The sequence below is a fragment of the Stegostoma tigrinum genome, chromosome 14 (assembly GCF_030684315.1).
Source record: "Stegostoma tigrinum isolate sSteTig4 chromosome 14, sSteTig4.hap1, whole genome shotgun sequence".
Classification (NCBI taxonomy): Eukaryota; Metazoa; Chordata; class Chondrichthyes; order Orectolobiformes; family Stegostomatidae; genus Stegostoma; species Stegostoma tigrinum.
Window position 1 is genome coordinate 5,129,188 of NC_081367.1, and position 13,706 is coordinate 5,142,893.

The window sequence follows — 13,706 nt, forward strand, 5'->3', positions numbered from 1 at the left end:
CTAAAGGAGGTCCCTGCCACACCAATGCCCACCCACCCCTTCCCAAGACCACCATCTGCCCTAAGTGTAACAGAGCTTACGGGTATCTGCATCAATCTGTTCAGCCACCTACAGATTCACCCTGATATGGAAGAGAGTCATCTCATCTGCGAAGGGCTGCTAATTATGATCTGATCCAAGGGCAGAAATTTAATCCCACCATGTTGGGGAAGTTCAATTCAGTCAGTTAGGTGAATCTATCCTGAAAGGTGAGTATTAGTATTTGTGCAACTGTTTTATTTTGGGCAAAACTAACTCTGGTTCATGAATTAATGCCCTTTCAGAAAATGAAATCTGCTGTCCTTTACTGTTGTCTGGTCTATGTGTGACTCCAGACCCACAGGTTGACCCCGATTTGGGTGCAGCAAGCCACTACAGGGGAGTCAATGGCCTGTTGGTATTATTGTTAGATTGTCTAGATCTCTGGATTAAAAATATCCTGGGGATCCGGGTTCAAATCCCGCCAAAGCAGATGGTGGAATTTGAATTCAACAAATATCTGGAATTAAGAGTCTAACAATGACCACAAATCCATTGTTGACTGTTGGGAAAAGCCCATCTGGTTCACTAATGCCCTAAATGCATGAAATTCAAAAAAAAACTCTATCATATCAAACACCAACAAAAAAGTAAAAAAATAACAAAACCAGGTGATCAGCCTGCCATTGACCTAGACGCTGGCATTAATAAATGCACATTCTGTCAAATAAATCTGGTCCATAGCAACATGTAGGGAGTTTTAAACTTCAGTAGAAATTTTCAAGAAGGCAGCTCACCACCTTCATAAGGGTACTTAGAATGGTCAATGACTTCTGACCTTAACAGTGACACCTTCCTCATGGATATTCCCACAACTTCATCCACAGACGCCTACTAAACAGGCAGCAGGAGGACGACACAGTACGCCCTAATGCACTGGCCACAATGCCATGCATCAGCAACATAGCGGAACTGACAGCTAGATTTCTAAGACCACTTGGAATCATGGTGGCCCACAAGCCCACAGCCACTCTCCAACAAACACTTACAAGGGTTAAAGACCCCATTCCCACATCATGCAGAGCCAACGTGGTTTACAAAACACCATGCATTGACTACCACAAACATTACATCCGACAGACAGGAAGGAAACTAGCCATCAGAATACATGAACATCAGCTAGCAGCAAAACACCATGATGAACTCTCCTTAATATCGGTACACCCAGACAATGAAAGCGATCAGTTTACCTGGGACAACCACAGTAGTCTAAGCCAAACATAGACATGCATGGGAATTCCCAGAGTCATGGTTCTCCACCAGAAATGCAATCAACAAACATATAGATTTGGACCCCATATACAAACCTACACAGATCAAAGCCGGAAATGACAGTACTCACCATAACAGACCAGACAGTATAAATTCCAAGTGGAGTAGGATAACGTCGCTTTACTGGAGGCTCCACTGACAATGTCACCTAGCATGGTGACGAAACATCTGAACGAGAACAAGCCAGTTCGAACAAGTTCAGCAAATCAACAACCTCAGCTGCGAGAATATTGGTACCGTCACAGTCTGGGTGAAGTCCATCCCTCTTAAACAGGCCCCACCTTCCCCAGAAACAGTCTCATTCTTTCAGAAATCTAAAGCTCTCCCTCCTGTACCAATCCTCCATTGACATATTAAAACTGCCTAACCCACCATCTCCTAGCCTCACTAGCACATGACACAGATTATTACCTTTGAGGTCCTGGCTTTCAATCTGGCTCCTAACTCCCTGAACTCAGCCTTCAGGACCTCATCCCTCTTCTTACCTATGCCGCTGGTACCAACATGTACCTCAACACTGGCTGGTTCCCTTCTCCAAACCAAACTGCCCTGTAGCCGTACAGTAACCTGCAGGACCCTTGCACCAGGGAGGCATCACACCATCCTGTTGTCACTACAGCAGCTGCAGAAGTGCCTCTCCATTCCCCTAACAATTGGGTCTACTATTAGTACAGTCCTGGCTGCGTTTTTCTCTCTTCCCTGGGTCACTGAGCAACCCAGTGCTGCAATGCCCTGAGACATTCCCAGAGTACTGGTTGGCTATTGTTAAAGCCTTGGGGAATTCCTATACTACCTGCCTTGTGCTAGCATGCAATGGCCATCATTCCCTATCCTTGTGCACTCTTTTACACTGTGGGGTGACCACCGTCTTGTATGCGTTATCCACATGACTGTCATTCGCCTGGACGTTCCCCAGAGTCTTCAGATCCCACTCAAATTCCATAACCTAGTGCTTATGTTGGAGGTACTGATGGCATCTCCTGCACACATGTTGCTCATCGATGCTGTCAGCATTCAAGATCTCGCAAATTACAGGTGGGGGATACCACTTGAAGGAGCTGGCCAGGCATCCCTTTAATTATCCACTAAAAAAACCTAAATCTCATTCTCATTAACAGTTAGTAAGTATAGTAATTTCAACTGGTTATTTCAATGGATGAAAAAAAATAAAAAAAGTTATACTCAACCATCAAACAGCTGCTTACCAGCTTGGCTGTGACGTCACTCTAAGATCTCGTCCTCCCTCTCATCAGAAGCTTTTTCGTCCTTCCCGGTTCTCAATTCTCCACCATCTGTCTGCTGCTGGCTCCAGGGTAAGTCCCTGGAAGACCTCTCTCCCTTTTTTTGTTAGACAAGGAAGGAAGGTGGCTCAGTGGTTAGCACTGCAGCCTCACAGCACCAGAGACCCAGGTTCGATTCCAGCCTCGGGCAACTGTCTGTGCAGAGTTTGCACATTCTCCCCGTGTTTCCATGGGTTTCCTCTGGGTGCTCCGGTTTCCTCCCACAGTCCAAAGATGTGCAGGCGAGGTGGATTGGCCATGCTAAATTGCCTGTAGTCTTCAGGGGTGTGTGGGTTATAGGGGGATGGGTTTGGGTGGGATGTTCCAAAGGGCAGTGTGGACTTGTTGGGCCCAAAGGGCCTGTTTCCACACCATAGAGAATCTCAACTAAAAGATGGAAATAGTGCAATCATGTATTGTTTGGGGCTTGCTGTTCCTTGACTCTGGGTTCTTCCACAGTCCAATGTTCAGTTGTGGTGAATGAGCCAACTTCTCCAAGAATGGTCCTCAATACCATCTCTCTGTGCTCTCTGTTGATTGCTCTTCCTCCAGTTTAATCATGGTGGGGTTCTTCCACAATCTGCTGTTCAGTTGTGGTAGCTGAACTCATGCTAATGCCCTTGCCCTTCCTGTCACTCACAACAGTGTGCTCGGTCTCTGTCGCCCACACTTTTCATCCCACCAGCATCCAAATTCAAAGGATAATTCTTCACCATTTCATACAACTCCAGCAGAACACCACCACCAAATAGATCTTCCCCTCACTGCCCATCTGCATTTCACAGGGATTGTTCCTGGGACACCCTAATCCATTCATTGATCACTAACACATGTACAACACTTGCCTGTTCAACTCCTCCCTGCTCACCATCCAACGGCCTAAACAGTCTTTCCAGGTGAAGTAGTGTTCCACCTGAATCTCCTCCATTCTTGTGTATTGTATTTGCAGCTCCCAAAGTGGCCTACTGTACTTTGGAGAAACCAAACCCAGACCAGGTGACTGCTTTGCAGAACACCTTCAGTCTGTGTTCAAGCATGACCCCAATCTTTCCATAGCCGGTCATCTTAACACAGCGTCTTGCTCGCGTGCCCAGTTGTCAGTCTTCTGAAGTGCTCCGGGGAATCACAGCACGAACAGGAGGAACAACATCTCATCTTCAGAGTAGGTACTTTACAGCCTTCTGGAACTAATATCGAGTTCAACACCTTCAGATATGAGTGAACTGCCACTCCTTCCCTTTTAGCTTTACTTGTTTCATTCTCTGTCACCATGTCCTGTCTCCCCTTCTCCCACTCCAGTGGGACTGTCTGTGCTTTGCAGTCTGACAGACACATCACTGTTCTGCCATTCTCAAATTCCAATCACTTACCCTGAAATATCACACCTTTTCTCCCCTAGCATCCTACATCCCACCATATCCATTCCAACGGTAGCATAAATGCTACCCCTCCCCATTTCACTTCAGTTCTGAAGAGTCATCTAGACTCAGAACATCAGCTTTCTGTCTCTCCATGGATGCTGCCTGACCCGTTATGATCTCCAACATTTGTTGTTTTCAGTGGTGACTGAGCCAATTTCTCCCACAATGTTCCTTAGTGACATGTCTCTGCCGCCCTCTGTTGGATGCAGAGAGGAAGGAGTCACTGTCAAGGTCAGAAGTCATTGACCATTCTAACTGCCCTTATGAAGGTGGTGAGCTGCTTCCTTGAATATTTCTACTGCAGTTTAAAACTCCCTACATGTTGCTATGTACTAGATTTATTTGACAGAATGTGCATTTGTTAATGCCAGCGTCTATGGCCATGGCGGGCTGATCACTTGGTTTCTTTATTTTTTGACTTTTCTGTTGGAGTTTGATATGATGGAGTTTTTTTTTGAATTTCATACATTTAGGACATTAGTTAACCAGATGGACTTTTCCCAACAGTGAAGAATAGATTTGTGGTCATCATTAGACTCTTAATTCCAGATATTTGTTGAACTCACATTCCACCATCTGCTGTAGTGGGATTTGAACCTGGATCCCCAGGATATCCATTTATAATGAGGATTTTGTATAGGTGCACTTCCATTTTCCTGCGTTGTTCCAAGGTATTGCAGTGTGTCCTAGCTCATTCAAATAACGGCCTAATGCAGCTTTGTTTGTGGACATTGGGGTGGTTGCTGTGGACGTTGACAATCTGATCAGTATGGGTTGCGTTTTATACTGAGTTTGGAACTCCCCGTTGGTCATACATTCAACTTTAACATCCAGAAACAGAAGTTGATTGTTATTTTCTTCTTCCCTTGTGAATTTAATCCCTGTGAATATGCTGTTGATGAGATGTGATATGGTCTCTTCTAATTTGTTGCATTTAATAATGACAAATGTGTCATCTACGCACTGGGTCCCAATTTAGGTTGAATATGGGGGAAGGTGCTGTGTTCCAGTCTTTGCATGACTGCTGCAATGAGTCCTAAGATGGGTGAACTCATTGGTGTACCGTTGATCTGTTTGTATACTTGACCATTAAAGACGAAGTGTGTGTTAAGGCAGAGATCTAGTAGTTTAGGTATGTTGTCAATGTTGATTGAGCTACTGGTCTGCGTTGCTGCTTCCTCTAGTAATGTGGCCACTGTTTCTTTGGCTAGTGGGTTGTTGATTGATGTGAAAAAAGCTGTGACGTCAAAGGATACCATAATCTCGCCATCACTGACTTTTATGTTCTTGAGGGTATTGAGGAAATCTTGGGTTGATTGGATGGAATGGGGTGATCTGTCGACTAGCTATTTCAATCTCTGTTATAGGTCCTTGGCCAGTTTGTGTGAAGTTGCGCCTGGGTCTGAGGGGGATGTCTGGTTTATGTACTTTAGGAAGTCCATAGAAGTCGGGTGGGTGTGGGGCAGGGGTGTTTGAGCCTTCTGGTTTCATTCTTATGTAGTCCATCTTAGTTATGTCTGCATCCTTTAGTCTCTCAATGTCTGGGTGATCTTATTACCTAGCTGTGGTGTTGAGTCTATCGCCACCTGTTGGTAATGGTTGTATCTGCAAGCAATGCCTGTGCTTTCTGAACGTAAGATAACCAAGTGTGGAGCTGTATGAACACAGCAGGCCAAGCAGCATCTCAGGAGCACAAAAGCTGACGTTTCGGGCCTAGACCCTTCATCAGAGAGCAGCTGACATTTCGGGCCTAGACCCTTCATCAGAGAGGTAGCCAGGTTTGGTCATAATGACGGACATGTGCCCTTTGTCTGCTGTTAGGATTATGAGGTTCTTGTCTTTCTTGAGTTTATGTAGTGTTTTTCCGACTGATGTGTTTAGGTGGTCCCCTTTGTTCCTTCTGTATAGTGAGGGGATTACAGTTTGTCAGATGGCTTGATGTGTTTCGTCCATGCGTCTGTTGATTTTTAATGTAGTTCCAGGGTGGCCGTGAAGTCTGTTCTGTTCGCATCTTTGTGTTTACAATTCAGCCCATGTAATAGGACAGCTTTCTCAGTTTCTATGAGTTGTCTGCTCAATAAGTTTCTTTATCCTTGTATTCGGCTTGTTGTTGGTGATTTTCTCCTATGGTTTGTGTTTTTTCTTAGTTTTGGTTTTGTGTTGATTCATGGTGATGGCTTGTTCTAGGATTGTAGTCCACTGCTGGTCCATAGTTTTAGATACTGTGATTTTTGGCACAAAATTTCCCATTCGTACCTGTGGTGATGGTTATGGGCATCATTAATCATTGCTTGTAGCATTCTGCGTCTGTTCTGTTCAGCTATTTTGTATGTGTGGGTTGTTGAGTTTCTACGACAAACACTTACAAGGGTTAAAGATGCCATTTCCACAACAACAGAGCCAACGTGATTTACAAAATACCATGCTATGACCGTCACAAACATTACATCAGACAGACAGGAAGGAAACTAGCCATCAGAATACATGAACATCAGCTAGCAGAAAAACGGCATGACAAACTCTCCTTAATATCGGTACACTTAAACAATGAAAGCCATCCGTTTAACTGGGACATGGTAACCATAGTAGCCCAAGCCAAAACTAGACATGCACAGGAATTCCCAGAGACATGGTTCTCCACCCATAATGCAATCATCAAACACATAGAATCGGACCCCATGTACAAACCCATACAGATCAAAACCGGAAATGACACAACTCACCCTAATGGATCAAACAGTATAAATTCCAAGCGGAGTAGAATAACATCGCTTCTTTGGACGCTCCATTGATGATGTCACCTAGCATGGTGACGAAACATCTGAATGAGAACAAGCCAGTTCGGCAAGCAAGTCAACAACCTGACCCACAACCTGAGCTACATCTCTTTGCCAAAACTTTGAATTCTTGCAGGTGGTTTTGCAAGCTCTGTTGGGTGAAATTTAAACTGGTTGGGCAGGGCGTTGGGAACCTAAGGGAAGGCTCTGAGTTAGTGAGAGTGAGTGAGGGCATAAAAAAACGAGAATCAAGCTAGTAAATAAAAAGCAAGAAGCAGCTGAGCAGTGTAGCACTCAGATGAGTGGAAAGCAGGTAGTGACAGAAAATGTGAGAATGTTTGAAAACAAAGGTTCTTCTGTTGGAGATGTTAGGATTCTAAAGGAAGCTATAAAAGCTAGTATGAGGTCACTTTACCTGAATGCTCGTAGCATTCTAAACAAGGTAAATGGGGAGGTCTAGTGATGTTGTTGCTGGACTGCTAATCCAGAGACCCGGATAATGTCCTGGGGTCTCCGGTTCAAATCCTGCCATGGCAGATGGTGGAATTTAAATTCAATAAATATCTGAAATTAAGAATTTAATGATGACCATGAATCCTTTGCTGGTTGTTGGAAAAAAACCATCTAGCTTCTTAATGTCCTTTAGGGAAGGAAACTGTCATCCTTACTTGGTCTGACCTACATGTGACTGCATACCCACAGTAATGTAGTTGATTCTTAACTGCACTTTGGGCAATTAGGGATCGGCAATAAATGCTGCGTGGCCAGTGACACCCCCATCCCATGAATGAATAAATGAATAAAGGAGTTAGATTAGATTAGATTCTCTACAGTGTGGGAACAGGCCCTTTGGCCCAACAAGTCCACACTGTCCCATGCAGCATCCCACCCAGCCCCATCCCCCTGTGACCCACACACCCCTGAACACTACAGGCAATTTAGCATGGCCAATTCACCTAGCGTGCACATCTTTGGACTGCGGGAGGAAACCGGAGCACCCAGAGGAAACCCACGGAGACAGGGGGAGAATGTGCAAACTCCGCACAGACAGTCGCCTGAGGCTGGAATCGAACCCGGGTCCCTGGCGCTGTGAGGCTGCAGTGCTAACCACTGAGCCACTGTGCCACCCTAAATAAGTTAATGGCACAAATCATTGCAAATGGTTATGATTTAGTGGCAGTTACAGAGACATGGTTCCAGGCTGGTCATGACTGGAAGTTAAATATCTGGGGTATCAGTCTGTTCGGAAAGACAAGAAGGAAAGGGAGGTGGTGTAGCTCTGATATTTGAGGATGACATGAGGACAGCAGTGAGAGATGACATAGGTTCTATGGAGAAAAAGGTGGCATCAGTATGGGTCGAAATTAGAAATATTAAGGGGAAAATGTCACTGATAGGCGTAGTCTATAGGCCACCAAATAATAGCATTATGCTGGGGTGACCAATATACAAAGAAATAACTGATGCGTGTAGAAAAGGTATGGCAATTTTCATTGGTGATTTTAATCTACGTATTGATTGATCAAACCTAAGTTGTTCAAAGCAACCTTGACAAGGTGTTCATGGAATGTATCCATGATAGTTTCCTTGAACAGATGTAATGAAACCCATGAGTGAGCAAGCTATTCTAGATCTGATCCTGTGTAATGAGACAGGAATAATTAATGATCTCATAGTTAGGGATCCTCTCAGAAGAAGCAATCACAATATTGTTGAATTTAAAATACAGATGGAGAGTGGGAAGGTAAAATCCAATACCAGTATCTTGTGCTTAAACAATCGAGACTACAGTGGGAGGTCGGACGAGTTGGCTGAGGTAGACTGAGAGCAAAGACCTCAGTGGGAGAATTAAGGAACAGTTAAGGACTTTCAAAGTGATTTTGTTTTCCACGGTGCTCAGCAAAATATATACCAGTGAAAGGAAGAACTGTAGAAAAAGAGATAATAATCCATGGATTACTGAGGAAACAAAGGAGAGTATCAAATTTAAAGCTAATGGATACAAAGTGGCAAAGATTAGTGGAAACCTAGGGGATTGGGAAATCTCTAAAGGTCAACAGAAAGCTAGAAAAAAGTTATAAAGAAATGTAATATCGATTACAAGAGTAAGCTTGCTCATAATATAAAGAATGGCTAAGGTAAACATTGGTCCTTTAGAAGGTGAGTAGTGGGATTTATTAATTGGAGATGAGGAAATGCCGAGGTTTTGAATAGGTATTTTGCATCAGTCTTCACAGTGGAAGACACAAATAACAGTCTAATATTTGATGACGAGGAAGCTAGTGGTAGGTGAGGACCTAGAAACCATCACTATCACTAAAGAAATGGTGTTGAATAAATTAATGGGACTAAAGGTAAATAAGTCTCCTGGCCCTGATGGAACTTATCCCCCAGTATTAAAAGAGATGGTGGGGGAAATAGCAAATGCGCTTGTTTTAATTTTCCAAAGTTTTCTGGATTCTGGGGCAGTTCCACCAGATTGGAAAACAGCAAATGTGATGCCATTGTTTAAAAAAGGAGATAAACAAAAGGCAAGTAACTTTCGGCCGTTAGCTTAGCTTCTTTAGTGGAGATAATGCTTGAATCTATCTGGACAAAAATTGTTCCTCCAGACAGACCAGCATGGGTTCATGAAAGGCAGGTCATGTTTAACTTGTTTACTGGAATTCTTTGAGAATATTACAAGTGCAGTGGACCACAGGGAAATGATGGATGTGGTGTATCTAGATTTCCAGAAGGCATTTGACAAGGTGCTGCAAAAAAGGCTGCTGTATCAGATAATGGTGCACAGTGTTACTGGTAATGTATTAACATGGACAGAAGATTGGTTAACAGAAAGCGAAGAGTGGGGATAAATGGGGATTTTTCTGGGTGGTGATCAGTGGCTAGTGGTGTGCCTCAGGCATCAATGTTGGGACTGTAATTGTTTATAATTCACATAGGTGATTTAGAGTTGGGGACCAAGTGTAGTGTATCAAAGTTTACAGATGACACTAAGCTGAATGGCGGAGCAAAGTGTACAGAGGATACCGAAAGTCTGCAGGGGGATATAGATAGGTTGAGTGGGCAAGGGTCTGGCAGTTGGAGAACAGTGTTGTAAATGTAAATGTGAGTAACAAAACAAACCTGTTACCTTTGATCAAGGTTCCAGTTACACCCATTTTTGCTTCTTCTCACCTCCTTTTGGTTCACTAACCAATTTTTAGATGTGGTTTTAGACAGTTTCTAACCAACCAGTTCAGAGATGTTGTTACACACCAGGTGGAACTTGAATATCAACCTCCTGGTTCAAAGGTAATGGTAGATATGGTTCTGTTGTAAATAAAACTAAGCAAAATTAAGAATTATTAGACCCCTAGGCACCAGGTACACATCCTTCCTCCCTCTTCCCATCTGCTGAAACCTACCACAAGCTGAGTTATTGCGCTGTACTGCTGAGATTCACAGACATTGCAAGGTAGTTCCTTGTTTCATTGGAATTAGGACAGGGAGACTGCATCCTGGGGTTTACAACAATGAAGATAGGTAACGCACCTCCTCCACAAAAAAAACTGAACACTAGAGACCTCAAGTATGCGTCCTCAGCCCCATATTGTATTCCCTGTACACCCATGACTGTGTTGCCAAATTCCAAATGAATGCCATCTACAAGTTTGTTGACGACACCACCATAGTGGGACAGATATCTAATTGTGACAAGTCGAAATACAGAAGGGAGACAGATAGCTTGGTGGCATGGTGCAATTGAAACTACCTTTCTGTCAATGTCAGGAAATCTAAAAAACTGACAATTGACTTCAGAAAGAAAGGAGAACACACCTCCATTTACAGCAACAGAACTGAGGTTGAGAGGTGGAGTGCACCGAGTTCCTTGGAGTGATGACAACCAACAACCTGTCCTGGACTGCCCACATAGATGCAACAGTCAAGAAGACACAACATCGCCTGTTCTTCCTCAGGCGGCCATTATTAGATTGATGAATGGACTCTCTAGCCTCAAATAAAGATTGATCTTGCTAATGTTGATCTTGCCTAGTGTGTAACCTGTACATCTGTCTAAGTCATTTTGATCTGTACATGCTTGCTTACTATGATCTACCTGTGCTACTCGTAAACAAAGCTTTTCACTGTACTTCGGTACACATGACAATCAATCAAGCAAGCTGCATATTCAACATAGTTGCTGTGAGTGGGTTGTTTTAATGTGCCCCAGGATATTAATTCCTGTGTATAGTAGGTAGAGCCAGAATTACTTTTTCTAGTAGTTCTGAGTTTGAAGAATCACTGCTGAAGGAATGGGAGAAGATTGAGATAAAAGACGGTAGGATTCAGCAGTATACTTTTGGATTGATGTAGGAAGAGGCTCATATCTAATGAGGGATAGGGAAATCGGTTTTAACCAAGTTGCAGAGGAGGATGAGTGCCATTTGGCTGGACAATGTAAGAGCACCAAGTGGAGTTCTCCTCATCCATCACTCCTGTCATTCGCGTACCTGTGTTAACTCTTCATCCCCAACATGATAAACTTAAATTCCTGTCCTTGTCTTTAAATTCTGGACCCCATGATCTTGATTACCCTATCACTGCAATGTTCTATACCCAAACCCATTCCCAAACTGTGACTTCCTTCTATTTTAACCGATAGTCACTGCATCAAATCTCAGCTTCCTCTATCTGATTGCAAAGCGACTTGCAGAGATGCTTTACCTTAAAAATGCGATTTGACTTCAAGTTGTTGAAGGTGAGGAACACCACAATACACAACTTAAATGTAATGATATCAATGCTGATTGGATAGGTTGCTGGAAACGTCATTAAATAACTCCTGCCTGACAATTTTCCATCCTCCCAGTGCACTGTCTTCAAACATCAATTGAAAACTAGGCAGATTCTTCATTGCCCACATTGGGTTGCTCTTGACTCTTAGTTAAACAGCTTCATTCACCTCACCAATATATTCTGATTTAGTGCCACAACATTAATTTTTATGTGAGAACTAAAAGAACTGTGGATGCTTTAAATCAGAGACACAGAGAAGTTGCGGGAAGAGCTCAGCAGGTCTGACTACCTGTGAAGAGAAATCAGAGTTAATGTTTCACATTCCGGTGACCCTTCCTCGGATGATTTCTGATTAATTTTTATATAACAGCTTCACACAGTTCCAGCTAATTGGCCACCTTATCCTTAGCACCTTTTATTCAAGGGGGACAACTTTCTGCTTCTTCCTCAAAGATTATATATAAGATTGTGACAGATGTATTTAACAAGCTTGAGCAGCAATGTGCTTCTACACTTTTAGCACTGTAGGAAGAAACTGTTTAAAAGATGTATTCCACCTTAGATCTCTCTGAAGACTGTTTTTGTTGTTAAACAATCTAAATAAAGTTCCAAAGAATTCTTCTTAGCCCATGCTAACCATTAAATAACTTTTACCATACTTTCAGCAGCAATAACCTTCACCATCTTGGATGCAAAGGATGTTTACAAGTATCAAAGCAGCATGAAAGTTTCAGCTTTCTATCTACATTCGGGAAATACAGATGTTTGCTAATGCATTTACTGTTTCCATGACTCCAAAGGCATATCAACGCAGACAACATGAGATTGTTAGTCATCTTCCCTGGTGGAAGTTGTAATGTATTATCTACTAGTTTATGGATGCAGAGACACATTAGAAGAAGTCACCACCGACTACAATCAAAATCTGGTGGAACTAGAACCTTATACAGCTTTATAGTGTCAGGAGGGACATGGATATGGTGAACAGCCAGTCTTTTCTCTAGGGAGGGATAGTCCAAAACCAAATGACATATGTTTAAGATGAGAGGGGAAAGATTTAAAAATTCTTTTAAATAACTGTATCCAAATAACTTTTTCATGCAGAGGATAGTGTGTGTATGGAACAGGCTGCCAGAGGAAATGAGGGAGGTTGGTAGAATTACAACATTTTAAAAGCATCTGGATGGGTGCATATGAATAGGAAGGGTTTAGAGGGTTATGGGCCAAATGCTGGCAAATGGGACTAGATTAATTTGGGATATCTGGTCAGTAAGAATGAGATGGACTGAAGGATCTGTTTCCATGCTGTAGATCTCAGTGACTCAATGTCTAAATTATCTTGAAGCGTCTTTACATCCTCTTCACAACTCAATCTCAGCCATTTTTGTGTCAACAACAAATTTGTAAGTGCTGCACTTGGTTCCCTCGTTCATGCTGTTTATATATGGGGCCGAAACACTGATCCTTGTAATACCCCTCTAGTCATTGTCTACCACTTGGAAAAAGACCTATTTATTCCCATTGATAAGGTAATCAGAATCTGGCAGAAAGAGATAGTGCATGCAAACTCAAGAATGTGCCTGCTGATAACACTTGTTCCCATCTGTTGGCAGCAAACAGCAGATGCACAGAATGATCGTCAAAATTACTTGTCTTCCCCAGGTAGGAGCTGATCAGGCAGCCGATTTTGGTGCTTCTGTCTGAAAACAACAGGCAGGGACAGATGAGGCAGGAGCAGCGCCAATATGCTCTAAATCGACAACATGGGAGGGAGGACATGGTGCACAAATGGTAAAAAGACTAAATTGAAGGCTCTCTGTCTAAATGTGCACAGCATTCAGTTCCCTGAGCCCAGCTTTGATTGGCTGCCAATCTGCACTGAAGGGATTCTATGATTCATTGCAAAATGGATGAATTTTCAGCACAAATAGAGATAAATATCTATGACTTTGTAGACACATGGCTGAGAGATAGCAAACTCTGTGACCTGAATATTTCAGGGTACATGTCATTTTGGAAGCTCAGAAGGAGAGGAGAGGTAGCCCTGTTAATTAAGGTGCCGTTAGTGTAATATAAAGGACCTAAGTTCTGAAGATCAA